Source organism: Prenolepis imparis, unplaced genomic scaffold (genome assembly GCF_030444845.1).
Source record: "Prenolepis imparis isolate NDT839.2.m4 unplaced genomic scaffold, iyPreImpa1.0 SCAF_2, whole genome shotgun sequence".
In the NCBI taxonomy this organism is placed as follows: domain Eukaryota; kingdom Metazoa; phylum Arthropoda; class Insecta; order Hymenoptera; family Formicidae; genus Prenolepis; species Prenolepis imparis.
In genome coordinates this window covers 22,174,012-22,194,024 of record NW_028141160.1, presented here as the reverse complement: position 1 = coordinate 22,194,024, position 20,013 = coordinate 22,174,012, and the positions used below count along the sequence as shown (strand labels likewise).

General features: G+C 33.8%; 1 protein-coding gene across 1 annotated transcript in view; it reads right to left on the bottom strand.

Annotated features, from left to right (window-relative positions):
* Dan (protein distal antenna) overlaps positions 1 to 19,650 on the bottom strand; it is a 94,225-nt gene extending 74,575 nt beyond the window's left edge. Inside the window, exon 1 of the mRNA XM_083031909.1 lies at positions 19,602 to 19,650. The gene's annotated coding sequence lies outside the window, so the exon portion shown is untranslated. The remainder of the gene's footprint in view (positions 1 to 19,601) is intronic.
* Positions 19,651 to 20,013: the final 363 nt, after the last annotated feature.

The following is a 20,013-nucleotide window of genomic DNA, read 5'->3' as shown; positions in this document are numbered from 1 at the left end:
ACGGAAGCGTTAAATTTAATTTTTATAGAAACGATAATTTTTATAAAAACAATATATAAAATAATTTTAAAGTTGAACGACCAAACAAAAATATAAATATTGTTCGAAGATGCTAAATTAAAGTACAATAAAGCTGTTGACGCATTTAACATTGGGATCACTTTTACAACAAGAGAGATAAACGTAGATTTATTTCTGAAAAAAACAATAACATTCGAAGTTGATCTATATCTCATCATCAAATTAACTCGCGAGATTTTTACATTCATAATTTCAATCATATTCCGAAAAGGGGGAATATACGATTATGAAGTAGAAAATTATATATAAGATTATAATATAGCTCTCGCTCTAAGATAAATTATTTACTTTATATCAACTCCTTGTTCTGAAATATGCCGGACATATTAGTGTATTTAGCACATATTATATTTTTATATATCTCTATTAAAAAACTTCGTAATATATAAAAAATTGTGACATTAGTATTTAGCACATATTATATTTCTATATCTCTATAAAAAAAACTCCGTAATATATAAAAAAAATTGTTTATTACGTTTATCCTAATGCGGATTAAAATATTCGATGCTGATGACTTGTTGCGGCGAAATTAATTCCGATCGTATTCCGCGACAGGAATATAGGATTATGGAGTAGAAAATGAAGATTAGCTCGCGCACGCGAAGATAGATGTGGATCGAGGGATTGGCGATGGCGATCACGCGCGGTCGCGGTGCCATTAAACTCGATCGCGAAGCCCGCTCTCTCTCTATATATATATATCTCTCTCTCGCGTTATCTCCCCGTGTAGTCGCGGCACGGCGTCGCGGATTCAACGGCTTCCTCTTCCACGGTCACATGACTCGCTCTGCGGTCTTCGAATCGCTGAGCCATGATGAGGCTCCGTCGGTCGCCGTCGCGCTTCGGATTTTAACGCACGCAGTCTCGCACTTCCTGTCCACGAGCAGAGCGGCCAGCTCAACGCGACGTCCTCTTGCCAGGTTAGCGGCGTAAATTTGCGCAATTTTGCGTACGATGTATATATGTATGTATATATGTATATATACGAAATTCGAGGAGAGGTGGAGAGAACCAATTACGTCATATTGCACAACACATTTGCCACAAATCTATCTGATATCTCTACATCGATCGTAACGTGTCTGTGTGATGGCAAGGCGAAGTCGCCATTCGTTCGAAATGTGACTTGAGCGAGTATTAATTTTATTCTTAATTTTTAAATATAAATTTTTTATTCTTAAGTTTTAAATAGAAATTATTTGTGTCGGACAAAAACAAAACATAAAAATGAAATTATTTACAAAGAATGTTAAAGAGAGTTTTTGAATCTTCAAGAGTTACGCGTCGGGACGGGGCAAGGTAAAGCCGCCGTTTGAAATGTGCCTTGAGAGTATATTAATTTTATTTTTAATTTTCAAATATATATTTTCTATTTTTTATTTTTTATTCTTAAGTTTTAAATAGAAATTATTCGTGTCAGACAGAAACAAAACGTAAAGATGAAATTATTTACAAAGAATATTAAAGAGAGTTTTTGAATCTTCAAGAGTTATGCGTCGGGGCGAGGGCAAGGCGATGTCGCCATTCGAAACATACCTTGAACGTGTATTAATTTTATTCTTAATTTTCAAATATAAATTTTTTATTTTTTATTCTTAAGTTTTAAATAGAGATTATTCGTGTCGGACAGAAACAAAATACAAGAATGAAATTATTTACGAAGAATATTAAAGAGAGAGTTTTTGAGTCTTCAAGAGTTATAAAATTCATCGACTCTGAATATAGTTATTATTAATTTGATTTTTTCTTTTTTTTTGTCGTTCAATTCTGTACTCTGTTTCGATTATTTCAGGTTGTAGAAATATCATTTCCGTATATGTAAACAAAACAAATAAAATAAATAAAATGAATTGACTCCAAAAAGATGTTAAATAACTGTCTAGCAGATTTTCTTAAACAGAAAAACAAAGAAATTTTAAAAAGAAACAGATGTTGAAAGAAACAGGTCTTTACTGTTTGCGATATTCTAACAGATGTGTCATTACAACTATACATATAGTAACTTAAATCTTTTATTCTAAAAAATTCCTTCAATGGCTTAAACATGGTAAATATTTTTGAAATGCGAAACTATGAAACTTTAAAAATGAAGAGAAATAATCGTTAACACGAAACATATTCTTTACGAGTTTTTTTCAAAACAATATACGAAATATTTTTAAAAGATCGCTCAAATGTAAATAATTTCCCCAGAAATGACTATTATATATACATAAGGTATTTTTATAAATAATATTTCAAATATTGCAATGCGATTGTGAAATTCATTTTGTAAAATATGACGTATACACTTAGACTAAACCATTTATATATAGCTTCTCTACAGCAACTATGAAATTAACATATTGACAAAGAAACTGTGCAACGATGGTATTATAGTCTGTCAGAATTCTTTCGTTTCAACTATTACTGATTGCTTTAAAATGTCACACTTAGGCCTGTTTCTACCAACGTCGGTTAATTTTAACTTACGGTTAAACTATATCTTTGTCTTTTTTCAGCTACGTTTTTAAAAAGAGACAAAGATAGTTTAACCGGAGGTTTTAAAGTTAACCGATGTTGGTAGAAATGGGCCTTAATCGCGTACTTGTAACCGGCATTGTACGCGCCGGACACCATTCCTGCCGGTGCGCGTACAAGGATGCCAGTCCAATACCTGATATCTAAAATTCTTTTGTCTGCTACTAACTACTACTACTAACAACTAACTCTAGACAGAGCAATTATTGTTATTCTCTACGGGAACTGTGGGAGAAAGATGGCTAAATGGATCTCACGGCGCCTTTCTAACTTTACGGCAGACATTCTATGGAATCGTAACTTATTGTATTTAAGGAATATTTTTTTAAAAGTTTGACTGTCAGTTGAATAGATATAGGTTTAAGGATTATTGAACAGGTATACAGGAAGGTATGTGTGATTGGAAAGGTATGCGTGCCATGGTTAAGGAAAGATTGTAAACCAAGTCCACTTCTTGGCAAATTTGTAAGTTGAAGTTAAATAAATTTTACTAGTTGACTGTCAGTTCATTGTCAAACAAATTCTGTGGCCGTTTGAAGGATACCGACATCGAAATTTTAATTACTAAAAACTAAAGTACTCCTACTGTAATAAGAAAGAAAACGGAAAGAAAATCGCGGAAAAAAAACGATTAAACTCTCCTCCGTATAATAGAATGATACGCACAGACACGCAGGTATACGGCAGGCGTATGGTGTAAAAGAATAAGTTTGGAGAGTGTCGGAAGAAAAAAAATTGTCAGCATAAGATGTATTTTAGCAATCGTCATTTCTCGTGATAAAAATCGATTCCGGAATAACTAAAATTCACTAAAAAACCGGAGAATGAGATGATTTTTCAAAAATAAAAACATCTTGTTTTATGCATAAATTCTTCTTGTTATTTTACGTATAAAAGAATTAAGATAAATCAAAAGGATTTTAGAAAATGTAACCCTTATCGTGGATATTCCTCAGGGAAAGATGAACGCATGATTAAATCAATTTTATTATTTGCTGAAGATAGCTTGAAATTAAGATTAAAACGTACATTATGAAATAAACAATATTTTATCAAGAAGGAATAATTTGCGCACAGTTTTCCGCCCTAGGTTCTTAATATTAACTCGCCACCCTTTGCTTGTGATATTCCACACGTCGGAGTCTTTTACTTTAATTATCAAAAGAATTTAAGAAATTAAATTTATTTTTAAATATCAATCACTCTGTAAAAAATTTATAAAAAAATATTAAGTGTATATATATATATATATATATATATATATATATATGTACGGTATAAATCTTTTTTACAGAATCAGAAGCGCTGTGATGGTGGTGGCGGTGGCACCATACGTCACGCGCAAGCGACGGGGAGATACACTGCGTGCATCTCAACGCGAACGATTCATTGTTAAATTGTTATACAATAAATTGTTATACAATAACGAACACATGACTTATTAACGTGACGTATCTTTATAACGATCCAGAATAAGACACATGTTTATAAACTTGTTTGCTTAAAATGATGTGTGTATACAATCATGTTGTAGAATGCCTGATTATTCCTCCTGAAACCTCCCTGTATATGCAAGTTAGATTTTTTTTACAGAATATATATATATCCTGTATAAGAGTCATTCTCTCTATACATCTCTGTTATATTATTTATTCGCTCTTTCGTTACCTTGGAGTAGATGATCGCATCATTTTGCAGTGACGTGAACATCTTTCGTTGTCCACGCGACGCATGGCGTACGAGCGAGAGAACAGGGGCACCCTATTACAGGAGAGGCGTGTATAAGACACGATCGTGCCGCGGTACCGTCATGCCTAATAAACTACTAGCCGGCAGTTACTGCTTTACTACACGTCACCATCGTGTGTAATCGCCCGTTTCTCTCTCTATAGACCGGAATTTTAGGCCCCGGATCGACGAGCCTCCTTCCTCCTCCCCTTTTCCGTTCTCCTCGCGCGCGCAGTTTATCATCAATTATACTTCTTTAAAAAAATCAACGTTTTCAGTAATCTACAAATTTATGTAAGCCTCGAATACTCGCCTTAATTGCCTCTTAAATACCCCATGATTTAAAAATCAAGAAGATTAAGAACCTCTTTCATGAATAATTCACGTCCGCGAGTAATTCATTTAGATACAGAGATAGTTCCGAACAATAGAGATACCGAGATGAGCAATTAATACGAGAACGCGAGACGACGAACATGCGGCGATATCCGGGTATATAATGTGTCTCTCAAAAAGTGGATTCATTTTACGTTTCGCACGATTTTGGTTTCTCTATGCGCGAATAAAGGTTTCGCTCGCAAATCCCTCTTTCGGATATGATGCGCGGACGAAGATTTTATCGATTATCGCGAATTAGAAATTATTAGAATTGGTTTTCGGGTTTGTATCGTGTAGATTTGTCGTTTGATTCCAACGTTTCGTAAACAATCACCTGCTACTTAGTCTTCATATCAGACTGTTTCTCTTTGATAAAGTGAGCTGAAATATTCACGAAACGTTGGAAAAATCAAACAAAAAATCTATGCCTCGCAATCACAACCCCGTCACAATTGCGCGAGAAAAGATAGGGGAGGGATAAAAATATTTCGGTGACAATTCGTCACCAAGACTATTATAAACAGCCTGCCAAAAGTTGGCGACGCGCGACAGGTGGTGCAATCTCGTTTAACTGTTCGCGCGTACCTATTTTGGACACGCATTGCCATGGAGGTTGCCGGTTAAATTACATTCTATACGCGCTCACTCTCGTCGTCGCGTATAGTAACTTCGTCCAAGTAAGTATAACTTGGAAGTGGCGGCATACATATAAGCGCAGCATACAAATTATCAGCCTCCGATAAGACGCGTCAGTCATCAAAGCGATGACTCGCTCGCGTTCCTTCTCTCTCTCTCTCTCTCTCTCTCTCTCTATCTCGCTCTCGTTCTGTCCTTTCGCCGTCTCTTTCTCTCTTATACCGCCGTGCGATAACGTCGTCGCGCGGAAAATCCGGTATCCGGTAACGAGCATCTGCCACATCCCGGATCGTCGAGCGAAATAAAGGGAGCAGAGGCCGCAATTGCGCGCAATATTGGACCCTTCGCGTTTTCTGCAGCCAGCGAGAGAGCAGCATCGTTCTCCTTCGGAACGATGTCGCTTCTCACAAGTCGATTTTTCGCCGTTTAATAACAGTTTAATTACGTGTCATCTCTCTTAAGGATATTAAAATATCTCTTGGTGATTAGACTTTAAATGAAAATTCCCGTATATATTTAAATTTATCCCGGGCGAGAGCGAGGTTAAAGGAAAAAAAAAAACACCCAAGACACGAGGAGAAGTTGTATAGGGCGTGGAACGTAGAGAAGAGATATCGGCGACCAGTATCGGAACGGCATCGCGCGACGGAGAAAGGTCGACACCGTGGAATTTCCCTCATTGAGATTTTTGTATCTCGCAGGCGCGTGATCGGCACGTCAATCGATAGCGGATCGCGGTCATGATTAAAGGGGGATCCGCGGGTTCTGGGGTGTTGGCGACCAATTAGAAACGAGTCGAGACACCGAGCGGAAGACCGTGCAACGTGCAAGGCCTTACCAGGCCTTACCAGAGAGAAGAGAGACGACTCTCGCGCGTCACTCACGCGCTTCTCCTTCTCTCTTCTTCTTCTCTCTATTACACAAACGCGCTCTTGGTTTCGCAGTCATTCGCTTCGCGAATCAGGAAGACGCGCAAACCGTGGCGCAAAAACAGGCGTTACACATCGAGGATTTTAAGCGTTTCGCGCACGCCTCTGCGGAAAGGCAGCTAGACAGAGAGAGAGAGAGAGAGAGATTACGCGCGAGATCGCTAGATTAAAGGCTTTTAACGCGAGAGATCGTTCTACCTTTTCTCTCGCGGAAAAAAATCACGATCTCCTTGCCGCGAATTTTTCCCTCCACAAAAAAATTCCAAGAATTGTTCGAAAATTGAAATAAAATCGAAGCGTCGGAGATGAAGAGTGAGAGATGACAACCAACCCGGAGAATATATAATTGACGAAAGATTGTCTCTTTTTACGGAAATTCTCTCGTCTAAACGTACGAATCGATTCGATTCAGACCCGAAGAAATCCACGAAAGGATGGAGATTCTAGAGAGAGAGAGAGAGAGAAAAAAAGTGTAACATAATACGTTTTTTCGCGCGAAGAGCGAGTCGCCGGACGCGGACAACTATCGACTATAGGGGAAAGGAGAGAGCGAGTGAGCGAGACGGGGAAAGTTTCATTAGGACCGATTTCGTTTCAGCCGCCCTAAGCCGTGGGGGCGATCGAAAGCTCGTCCGCGCCGGGTTTCCAGCTGGGTCTCTCCCCTCGTTCGTCCGCGTACACGTTCTCTCTCCCGGCGTCGTCCTTCCGCCCGGTCGTCGCACTGTCGCGAACATTTCCAGGCGCGCGGCGATTTACGCGGCCATGGGAAACGCGATGGACGGACAGACGGACGGATGATCGGGGCAACGCCTTTCGTCGATCGGCGCCGGCCGGAGAGCCCAGGTCGCCCGTTCTCTCGTGGAAACGCCCGAAGCGGACGACGAGACGTATAGTGTGTCGTCTGACCATCCGACACCGGAGGAGAGGAAAGTGTATACAGCGTCGTCGCGACACCGCGCTAAATAAAGGAGGCACCGTCGTCGCGACATCGTCATACGAAGAATATAGAAATGTCCCCGCGCGAGAGAGACTGATTAATTCTCTCTCATTATATATTCGAACAGATTTCGAGAACCGCGAGATGTTCGAGAGATTGACTTGAAATCTTTTTTTTTTTTTAAGTGAAATTATTCGTTGCGTTTCAAAGAATTCTACGCGATATACATCGACAAGTATCGAAAGTGTAATAGAAATTAATTCACTTTATTTTGTTGTAAAAAATATTGCGTGTATTATTATTTTCAAATCATAGTATCTCTATACTGCACTTAATATTTGCACTCTTGCAAAAACTCAAAAGCAGATTTAAAAATAAGTGATGTATTAAGATATATATTGGGTTAATTATATACAATATATAATAATTTAATTAGTACAGAAATGTGACAAACGTTATATCCTTTCTTCAGGGTTGGCAAAATTCCACATTTTTTGGATAAAGTCCATGCCAGTGATAAAAACCGGTATTTTCCGGAAAAAACCGGCAAAAACTGGTACTTTCTAATAAAAACAATAAAATAAATTAAAAAATTGTTTATATCTTTAAAGTTTAAAAAAATGTCTTTTATATATTAATTTGAATTAAAGAAGATTTTATATTTCTCTTATTTTTTTAATCATAGTGATTAATATGGTTTATTAATTAAAGCAAACGCATATTTTTTCATAAAATTATATAAATATATTTTAATGTAATCATTTTTATAGTTTTTGCCAGTTTATTCCATTTGATAAAAAAGTCCGAGACGGTAAAAACCGGAATTTACCATGGTTTTTTCCACTTACTGGACTTTTCCGGCCAACCCTGCCTTTCTTTGTATTAATATTCTTCCTATAAATCATCTTTTTTCAAGTTAATAAAAGTTTAATTTGAGAACAAAATGGGAGTTAGCCGAACATAATAATCAATTTTTGGTCACAGCTAGAAATCATCAATCTTCTTTTTTCATTCTAACAGCAAAAGAAGCCGGAGCCATAGAAACATTTTCAAAAAGGACCGATTTCTATAACTTATTCTTAGAAAATTCATTTGTTTTCTATTTTTTAATTTAACTCAGAAAATGTGACTGACAAGTGTTAGGATTGAAAGAATTTTGACTGAATAGAACCACCTATTGAGTAGGTGTTTATAGGTATATTCAAAAATGTGCAAAAATCTTTCATCTTAGTTTCTATTGTAATATCGAAAAAGAAATAACCTTCTAATAATTAAAAAAGAGAAAAACATTTCAGCTTATATTTTTTATAAGGAGGATGATTGTATATACACTATGAAAAATGTTAGAGAATTACATGGACAATAAGTGTAATAATTTTACATACTTTTTTTACAATATATAGAAAAGAAAAGAATGTGTGCTGCCACAAAATACATTATTCAATATACTAGTACAAATAAAAACAATGTATTTTGATAGGAGCACTTTGCAGCAATTGCATAAAAAAATCTATACAAAATATTTTGATAAAAGCACGTACAACACAATATATTCTTTTTTTTTGTAAAATTACGAAAATAGAGAGAATGTGCAAGCATTTCTTCATTCACATTTATAAAAAAAAATGTTTCTTTTATGGAATGCGAGAGAGAGTATTGCAAACTAATTGCAACTGATCCTCGCGTGCATCGATATAATAATAATTATGCATTTAGAAACGAGGATAAATCTTTATAAATATCGTTAATTATTTATAGATATTATAATTTTTAGTAAGAATGATATTTACTATATTAAATTCTCTATAAAACTTTTAGACGTATATTAGTTTTTCTTAAATGCACTATAAATTATATATAAAAATATTTATTTCAATTTATTACTATGGTTAATCTCGTTGTTAAAGTCATGCGAAAAAGTTTTAGTCGTAACTAAGTTAGAATTTTCTATAAAAGTAGAATAAAAATAGAATTTTAATTTCACTATACCAAACATAATAAATCATTATGAAAGAATTATTTTCTATTGTAAAATTTTAACATTTAATCTCGCAATATTATACATCCATCATAAAATTATTCGACGGTAGGTACTCAAACTATCATCGTTTGTTTCGCAAGTGATGAAATATTAAGATCGGTTTCTTCAGAATTTCAGTACCATATGTGTATATCAACTAATATAATACTGTTTAACAAAGTTTTTTTCTTTGAAACCACTTTATTTCTTTCAAAGCATTCTGTATTTCTCTGCAATGCTAATTTCATTTAAATAAATTAAATTAATCATTAGTTAAACGAAGTTTAACGATGAGATTGTGAGATTGTAATGATAAAATCTTTTCCAGCTTCCAGCAGTCATTTATGCATGAAAAATCCATTTCGCATTTGATCGATTCACGCTTACGTCCTTTAGAAAACGTTGATCCGACACAGAATTTTTAACGTAAAGATAAAAGCTAAAAAAAAAAAAAGAGTCTCTATATTCTAAAATTGTAAACATTTAATCTCTCGACATACAATTACAGTAAAATTACTCGACGCATTAACTCTTTACCTATGAAAGATACAACGCTTCGCATAAATTTCGAACTCGATAAAAGCAAGACAGACCTTTGACAAGTCTCCCTAACGGTGAAGGCGGCGTCGCGAAAAATCGTCTCGCGCGACACACACAAGGTGCATTTTATAATACTCGCGCGATATTATTACGTTGAAAAAAAAAAGTCATCGCGTCGGCAGCGATCGTTCACGCAATACGCGCGCCACTTTCCAGCAATTATCGAAGCAACGGAGCCTCTCGGCGCGCGGAGATCCCACACCGACTTCAATTTGTAGGCTGGCATTAATTCAATTGCCCCGGCGACAGTTACCAAGGTGGTATACGTGTGGGCGTTTTATCGCCTCGGTTATACCCGGTCTCTCTCTCTTCGCACCCTCTCTCTATCTTTCTCGTTCGTTCGTTTTCCATCCATTTCTCTTTCCATCTCGCGCACCTCTACCTCACGGCTATCGTTCTTCTGTACGTCGCCGCGCGATCGTCCGTTCCGCGTTCCACGTATACATGTACAACCGCCGCGTTTCACGATACCCCCCTCGTGAAATGAAAAAATCATCGGCAATTGCGTGTGTTGCTACATTGTGCAAATTCGCATGACGGCGCCGGCGATCGCCCGTAGCGGCAATTATTATCCGGCTCCTCGCGCGCGACGCTATCGTTCTCTCTCTCTCTCTCTCTCTGTCTCTCATCGTCCCTCTGTTCTTTAGAACTTTCGCAACACCGTCTCGCGGCTATCGGAGTTGAATAATTTCTAGAGAAGAGAGGTCAATGTCAAGTCTCTCGAAAGCGTAATGTCGGCCGCCGCTCGTTTTCACACATATTGAGCTCTCGATGTATTGTATATGAGATATAGGTACGAGAACCGCGTGGAATTTCAGCAACATACGCGCGTCTATATAAATATAAAAAGTCCAGTGTAATAGTTTTTAACAAAATTTTCAAAACTAATTTTACGCCGGTTAGTCAGTTATTAAACTATCCTCGAGCGTTGCCCGATATCTTTTTATTGTATTAATATATTTTATATAAAAAATCAGGTATGAAAAGAGGGCTAATATAAGAGCCCAGGGCACGGAAAAACTTATTTTTAAATTTTTCTCTAATTATTTTGAACGTTTCGGTCCTTTCTTCGAATACCGTCTTCAGTCAAGCATTCTTGTAATGTAACAAGAATGTTCGACTGTCATTGATCGATTTGCTTATGGCCTTTAGGAAATGTTGATGCAAAATGGAATCTTTAACGTAAAAATGACTATGGAGAGTAAAAAAGATCTCAGCAGTACAATAATTGAATACAAATAGAAATAATAAATAATTGATAAGTCTCTCTATCGATATTTTCTATAAAAGATCAAAAGTTTTGAAGGTAAGGCCCTAAACCCAGGCATGTCAAACTCGTTTTTCATCACGGGCCACGTGAATTATAATTGTATTAAGCTGAGGGCCGCATATTTTCGAAAAACAAATAAAATATGATTTTTTTAAAGACCTATTTCTTTAAAAGACTATGTTTTTCAAATTCTATTTTCCAAAAGATGTTCAAGAAGTGTCGGCGAGCCGCGTGTTCGACATGCCTGGCTTAGAGCACCTTACATGGTGTTATGCCCAAAACTTTGGAGTTTTTCATAGAAAATGTTAATGCGAAATGCAAAATCTTTAACGTATAAATGTCTATAAAAGCTAAAAAAAGATCTCATTATTATAATCTCACAATCTCACTATAATCTCATTATTATTTAATTAATGATTAATTTAATTTATTTAAATGAAACCAGCACATCGCAGGGGAATGACAGAATACTTGGAAAAAAATTAAGTAGTTTCGAAGAAATAGCTTTGTCAAACAGTATTATATCGATCGATATACACATGTTACTGAAATTCAAGAGAATCTTATGTCATCGCTTACGAAACAAACATACAGATAGGCTCGTACAGGTATAGCAATAAGAAAAGATCGAAAGCGCAATTATATGTATTATACTTAAAAAAAGTGAAACATCTCGAAAGATTATCCAGTTAAATCGAAGCCGGCATCTCACGTCGCAATCGGTGATCTCTGCTTTTCCATCTGACCGAACAACGCCAACATCGCGACGATGTAATCGCCGGTGATCGTATAGGAATGCAAACAGCCGCCCTCGATCCTCGTCGAAGGAATCCCTTGTAAAAAGTCACCGTGGAATTCGATCGCCGTGCAAATTCGTGCGTTTTTTCGTGCGCATTTGCACCGTCGAACGAGACTCCGACCTCTCGAGCGCGTGCAAGTTACGCTCCCTCTCTCTCTCTCCCTCTCTCTCCGCGCGACAAAGTTCGCCCTCGTGACAAATTGCGCGAGATTACGTCGACCGGGTGAACGGTCCATCATCCGGATGAACCGCGATAATTCGACGATGGATAAGTGCATCGCCGGGTTGCCGCCCATCCGATATGTAGTATAACGCGTAGATATCGCGCGATAACGTACGTACGTATGTACGTTGTAAAACAGCACATCGCGAAATTTTGCGTACTTTCCCTCTTCCTCCGTACCTCTCTCGGCCGTTTATCATTATAAACACATTGCGCTTTAACCTAATTAACTGTAGAAATGTATTGTCATTATGTATTATTATTATTGCGTATGTAACATATTATTATTGTGCAATTACTTAACGTAACAATATACATAATGCGATGTAATAGTACCTCAAGCGGCACGATTTTGAGAATTTTGACGACGCAGTTTGATAATTATTTTTAGTTCTTTGCTTTTTGTAGAATATAATGCGAAAAGCCTCAGACCTCAATAGTAAGTTTTAGAGTTAAACTATAAATTTTAATTAAATGTGTAACAAAAAGAATTCTTTTTTCCTATAGAAAAATATTTTGTCTTATAAATTAAGTGACAAATTCAAGGTTAAACTTTATAATGTAAAAAAGTAAATATTGTAAATATTTTTAAAAACACTCTGAGATAAACTCAAATTTGATTTTAATAAAGTTATCCAAGTTATTTAGTTCGGCTATTTTTTCATGCATGTAACTGTTCCATTAAATCTTTGCTCTATTAAATTGATGAATTTACTATATAAAGTAGATAATAAAGATATTGATAAATTTAAAATTAATATTAAATTAATATCAAATATTTATTAAATCTGTTAATTATATATGTGTGTATAACGGATTGGATAAATGATACTTGCAATCAACTTAATTTTGACTTTATTATTTGCTTTCCACTCTATTTTGTCAATATAACTCGAGAATAACCTGTCTCGCAACAATATTTCACCATCATGTTCAAATATCTTGGAAAACCTCATATCTCGTTGCCGGAATCTCCTCCATGAAAACCGTTATCGATAATAAATTGACTGTACACAAAGGCCACTGTCAAGGATGCGTGATCGCTATCGTTATTTGTTGTCATTATTTGCTGCGCATCGAGACATCATCAAAATTCGTTTCGGAAAAAGAGAAAGCGCGAATGCTTGAGATAAAAAAAAAATAATATATTTGTATCATTAATAGTTTCACTCGATAAACACGAGTAATAAATGAAATTCAGCGATTTTGTTTTAGCATCTCTATATTAAGTATGTTTATATCAATCTATATATATATCATCGCGATTGTGTGTGTGTGTGTGTGTGTAAAAATAAATTTAGTCGCTAGATAAATTTCATATTTTGACGAAGAGATTGCTGATACAACTGTGCGATTCTAATTTAAATATTGACGCAAAAACTACACACTTAATATATATATTTACACTCTATTTTATAAGCAATATAAATAGATACACGGAAAACATCTATTTTTTTTCATTTAATTATTTGTCTACTGATAATTATCTGCTGACAATTTTAAGTGTGTTTTATATATAGCTCTAACGATAGGTTTTCTAACAAATAGGTTTCGTAATAAAAGTCCTAACATGTGTATTGTGAAAGTGCACAATGCACAGATACTTAAAATTTTATGTTTTTTAGATACCTTTCGGATAAATTCAAATATTTTTAAGTATCTTTCTTGATTGGTATATTTCTTAACAGTGAGAAACCAAAATCTTAATTCCAAAGAAATGTTTTTCAATGGAAAAGAGTTGTTTCATTTGATTGGAAAACGTAATAGATGCTGTCACTGTTAGAAAAGAAGTTAAAAAATGTAAAGAAAAAAAAATGATTTATATATATGTATATATAAGCAGTTTTTCTTTCAAAATCAGTGAAATTTTTTTGAATATTATTGTATGATTTATCGATTTATTGACAGATCATATGCCATGAAAATTACGATTTGTTTCGGTTACAATATTGTAGTGTTTCGGTTTTCTTTGACCTCTCTACAATATTACCTATGCATTTTGCTGCATTTTCTTTGACTTTACGATGTGTTTCGGTTTTCTTTGAGCACCAGGCTATTATTGAACAATGGTTAAAAAAGAGAGAATACAAAGAAAAAAATGGAGAAGAAAAAAAATGAGAGAGACAGAGAAGGGAGAAGAAAGAGAGAGAGAGAGGAAGAGGGAGAGGGATGACATAGTAACGCTGCAGATATAAAGTAGACAGAAGAAACATAAAGATTCGTCGCATACCTACTCGTGCGGAATATTACGACTCGGTGACGTTTGTATTAGGACAGTTCCGCTTTAAAAAGAATACTTTAAAAGCCGGAGGGTTTATAACGGTGGCGGCTGGGCGGGAGGAGGGGGGTATACAGCGGAGAACGGCGTATAGTATAGGGAAGGAAGAACTACATATAGAGGTGTAACGAGCAGAACTCAACTCACGAACTCACTCCCAGTTTTTAGTGGCAACTTGTTGCTCTATGCCCATTCATACGGCTCTAACTCCCATTACGTCACGTCACATCAACTTATAATAATGGTAATAGCGGAGAGAGAGAGAGAGAGAGAGAGAGAGAGAGAGAGAGAGAGAGAGAGAGAGAGAGAGAGAGAGGGAGAGAAAGAGAGAGAGAGAGAGCGGCTCTGCCGCGCGAAACCCGAATTCGAAACACGATTATTCGTATCTCCGCGCAGGGTCGGCAAAACATTTCTTCCCCGCCTCTCGTTTCTGTCCCGTTCCCGTTTTGACAGATCAGCGTTAAACGGATTTACATACGTACGTTCCTGTTTCGCGTATTTACGGATTTCGCGACACACGAATCGTGCGTTTATTTGACGTTTCATCACTCGCTTTACGGATATTAATCTTTCTCGAAATTTAAAAAATATGATAATATAATTGCTCCCAATCCCAATAAGATATATCAAAAAATAAAATAGAAGAAATCGATATATCCTTTTTTTGGAGCTGATTAAGAACCTACAGATTGATTAACTTAAATAAATTTTCTTTGGTATCATTTGAAACTAAATGATTCTCTTTTTCTAGGAACAAAAAAATTATTATTTACTGAAATATAAGATATAAATTTTTATATCTATAATTATATTTTATTAATATCAAAGAACACTTTATTAGTAATGTAATGGAAATTGTTTTGTTTTTTTTAAAAATATTTTTAGAACAGTAATCTTCAACTTCTAATATTTTTTATAATGGATCATTAATTGATAATTGATTGTTATTGATCGTTAGTTATTTTTTCTCTTTACATTACTCTGATGTATCTTTAATCCTAAAGAATATTTAATTTTATTTTCAATCATTTTTAATGAATCATAAAATTATACAATATGAAATCTAATAGTCATGATATAATCGCAATTATAATTATTGCAATTTTTTAATATCATTATTATTAATTTTAGCAAAAGTTACTGCGTGCATTTAATTGATCGTGATATTCGGTATCTGTTTGAAAAAAATATCGATATTTATTTTGATGAAGATCTAAAATTAGTTTTTCTATCATGTCTAATAGGAGGATAATAGATGATTTTATTATCCTAAATCTGCCTAAATTTGTGAATATCTTTATTAATCCACGAGAAAACTGCTGCTTAAAAGTTTTCATTCTTCTAATTTTATTTCGAAGAAATTGTGAAACATTTTTAGAAAACTTTAAAGAAGTACAAATTTCTCGAAAACTTATTTGATTTATCTTGAGAAAAAGAAGAAGATATACATACACGACAATACAACTTATCATTTCTCTTCATTTTTATTATTCGTACGTTTTTCATTCATTATTTCTTGTATTAGAATATTACAAAATGTGCATATTTATTTCTTTACGGCCTATTTAGTATAAATCGCAACGTTAGAAAAAAACTTGTCTTTACCAATGTAACCAAAAATATAATTAATATATATCAATGTATATAAATGTAACGTGTCATTTAATCTATGGAATTATAGTTTAATCACACATATAGCTATAGCTAATTAATAAATGTGTGTTATACGATTATGCTTGTCACATGTTTCAAAGACGAATTTAACATAAAATACCTGCATTATACCTGCATGACAACTATAAAATTATTAAACTTACTGATTAGTAGAATTTAATTAATAGAATTAATAGAATTTTTTACTAGCAAACTCCTAAATATTCAAGTTGAAATAAATACGACATTCCGCCAAAAACTTATTCAAATGTCGTACACATTAATTTTCATTCAATAACATGTAATTTATTTTCTGTAACTGTCTGTTGGCTGTTCGCTTTATTGACAAGAGATAATAAAATAAATCCATAAACTTCGCAGAAAAAGGAGGGTATATTTATGTGAAAAGAAAGCATTTTTCAACCTTGAAACGGTTGAAGTTTGAAAATGGGCTTTTACAAAAAAAATAATGACCGGAAACAAAATATACAAATTCAGTGGGTCGTATAATTTCACTTCTTTCCAGTAATTCTTTTGGTGCTCTCTGTGCTTTTGGTGACCTCTCTGACTTGCGCCGCGACTAACATAAGAGGACAAAGGAATAAAGTAATAGTTGAAACTTTAAAGTCGCGAAATGCCCATTAGTTATACCGAAACATCTTAGGTTAGGTTAGGTTTTATTTATTGTTGGTCCGTGTTCAATTGTTGTTCTTTATTTGACGGTTTTACTTACCTACCGCGTATTATTCAAATGCATATGTGACTAAAAGATTTAAAATAAAGAAAAGACCGCGAAGAACTATAAGACTCGACTACAGAGAAAAACGTTTACGACCATCCAATAATTTTAGATGTACGAATAGTAAAAATGAAATAAATGGGGATACTATGTACAGCCGTGTGCGAATCTTTTTCTTGAAGATAAATTATATAAATTTTCGAGAAATTTCTACTTTTTTTCCGTCAAAGCGGACTTAAATGCGGACTTATAAACTTGTCGGCGAATATTTATATGGATATCCTATTTTCATAGCTGATTTCATAAATTTCAGAGTTAGAAATACGCTTTCATCTCCAATTCATTTTGAATTTCCGTTAAAATGAAATCTCTGGATGAATGTCTAGGTCTGATAGATTTGTGATACGATACAATTTATAATTGTCATAAATTTATTGCGATAGTTTTTCACATTATTATCTTGCTCATTAATAGATTATGTAGAATAAATGATATTTTTATTCATGTTTTATCTCGATTATCATGGAATAAAACAATGCTTGAATTCTTACTAAAACATTTTCAGAAAAAACTTCTTTCTAACATATTTCAGAGAAAATAGTGTGCATCAAAAAATACAAACTATTATATTAATATGTACATGCGTAAATTATAATACAATAAAAGTATGTTAATAAAATTTATAAAATAAGTATATTAAATACTAAATAATAAAAATATATTAAAATAATTATTTGCTCCTCGTACATTATAATCCATTTTAAATTATCCATGATTTTCGATGGTTTTTTAACTCACAACTTTTCGACGCTAATATTTGATCACGAAAAAATATTTTTCATCATGAATTAATTTTTATTGCATTTTTGGGGGGAAACTATAAAAGTTTTATTTATTCATTCACTATATTAATATACTTGTTAATTTCGAATAAAAAATAAAATATTTTTAATCTGTTACATATACATGAAGCATATAATATAATTGCATCATAGTAGCTATAATATAATAAATAGTATATGAGTATATGCAAAATAATTTTTATTATCAATCTAAAAACAAGAAAATAATATGGTTCATTAAACGCATTATCGTAATTTCGAATTACTATACTTTTATTGCATTCATTGTAATAGACACATTGTCGTAAAAGACAGAAGTAAAAGGGGATTTTTTTCTTAATGGATTATAAAATTTCTTGAAAAAAATTTTCCTCCATGAAGATTTTTAAGAACGCTAGAAAATTTTATCGCCATCGGACGAGAAATATAGTAAACATCATCGATTTGACGTGCTAAATTACGATTCTTTATGGATTTATGACAGTGACTATCTTGCATTTTCTCATTTGTTTCAGCTTCTCGGTTATTGTTCTACAAATGTGAAACAGAAACATGACAAAAAATATGTCTTATTTTAAGACTAACAGGTCGCGAAAGTTGAAGAAAATATTAGCTGTATTCCTGGGATAATTACTTTTCCACCTTCTTTCCATCTCTTACCTGAGAATATCTTTTCATAGAAGTTTTAAGTGAAAGTAATAATGTTTAAACTTTTTGTACCTACATTGTTCTTTTATAATAAATAACAGCAGTTATATATTTGGAATCGCTATAAACTTCAATGAAAACTGTTGATTGGGAATAAAATAAAATTTTCTACACCGTGTAAAATTACTACAAATTCTTTGCGAGTTTTCGACGTTGGAGACGACGTCGCAATATTTCTCTTGACCTTTTTGTTTGTCTCTTTTGTTACTTTAAGCGTGTTTCATTTATCACTACATAGACAATGCCTATATACAATAGACCTGTCCCTAAATTCTATTTAACCTTGACAAGGATAATCTGCAGAAGCAAAAACGTGCCGTCACCCAGTGTGCTGTTTCATTTTGTGTGGATCATTTAAATAATAAATGTTTCTTGTAAATGACATGTGTTCCACAATATTCGACTTATTCACACATTTTTCTCGATTGATACTTTCTTTATCATTTAGCTACAATCAATTACCTCGTTGTGTCCCTCGTACATCACTATCCGATTAACATAAAATTATTTTTAAAAATAATTTTAACTTTTATATCGTTGTTTTATATCGGGACGCTTTGTATATATGTTATATACCTAACAAATACCTTATAAAATTACAAAAAATCATCATTATCAAGAAAAGAAGTGTAACATTCAAAATGCTTTACAGAGAACCAAAGGAAGAATTAAACAAATGACAAGAAGAATATGCAAATGTATGATTTCTATAAATCGAAAAAAAATTATGTTTGACAATTATTTAATAGATTGCGTATTTATTTTATGCACTTGTATTTTCGGTTTTTTTCTTAATTCTCTGATCATATATTACAACGATGCAATCAAATGCTTGTTAGACTAATGAATAATAGTCTTCATATATAATATCTGAGACAACGAACATGTAAAGCATTCCGCAATATGACAACTGCATTGTGCATATTTCTATTTAGATAATTTCATAAAACATTTTATGATAATGTGTTATATTTAATATAATAGCGAAAATATCATTTAGCTTAAACAGTTTAGCGTTAAGAGTAGATAATGTGAGCCATGTGTTAAATGACACTAGAAAAATATCTAAATTTTATTAAATTTTCTAACTAACACAATAAGCCTAACAATGTTCACGAGAAAATATATATGTTTCAAAGGATGTTTGTGTTAAAGTCGAAGACAAATTGAGGTATGTGTGAAGCTAGACGTGAGACGCTTCACACACCCCTATTACCGCTATAGAAATGTTAATAAAATAAACAATTTTTCACTCACCGATATGTGCAGTAGCGGAGTTGTAGTACACAGCACATTGATCTGAAAACAAAATATTCAAATTATGTATGTATATATACAGGGTGTCCCAGAATGATGGGGACTAAATTCGTGTGCAGATTCCTGGGATCATTTGGAGATGATTTTTCCTCAGCAAAAATGTCGAGACACCAATAATTTTCGAGTTATAAGCGATTGAAAATAAAGGGTTTTTCGCAAACGAAGCCTTGTGGAAATAAAATAATAATAAATTCACATTCTTCGGTTAATTTCAGGTAGAGTTTACTTTAATAGAATTTTAATTTAAGGCTTAGTTACAAAGATACATGATGGCAAAAATTGGAAACATGCAAAAAATAATGACCTCCCTCGACATTTTCGCTGAGAGTACTCTGCGTTGATACCACTGCTT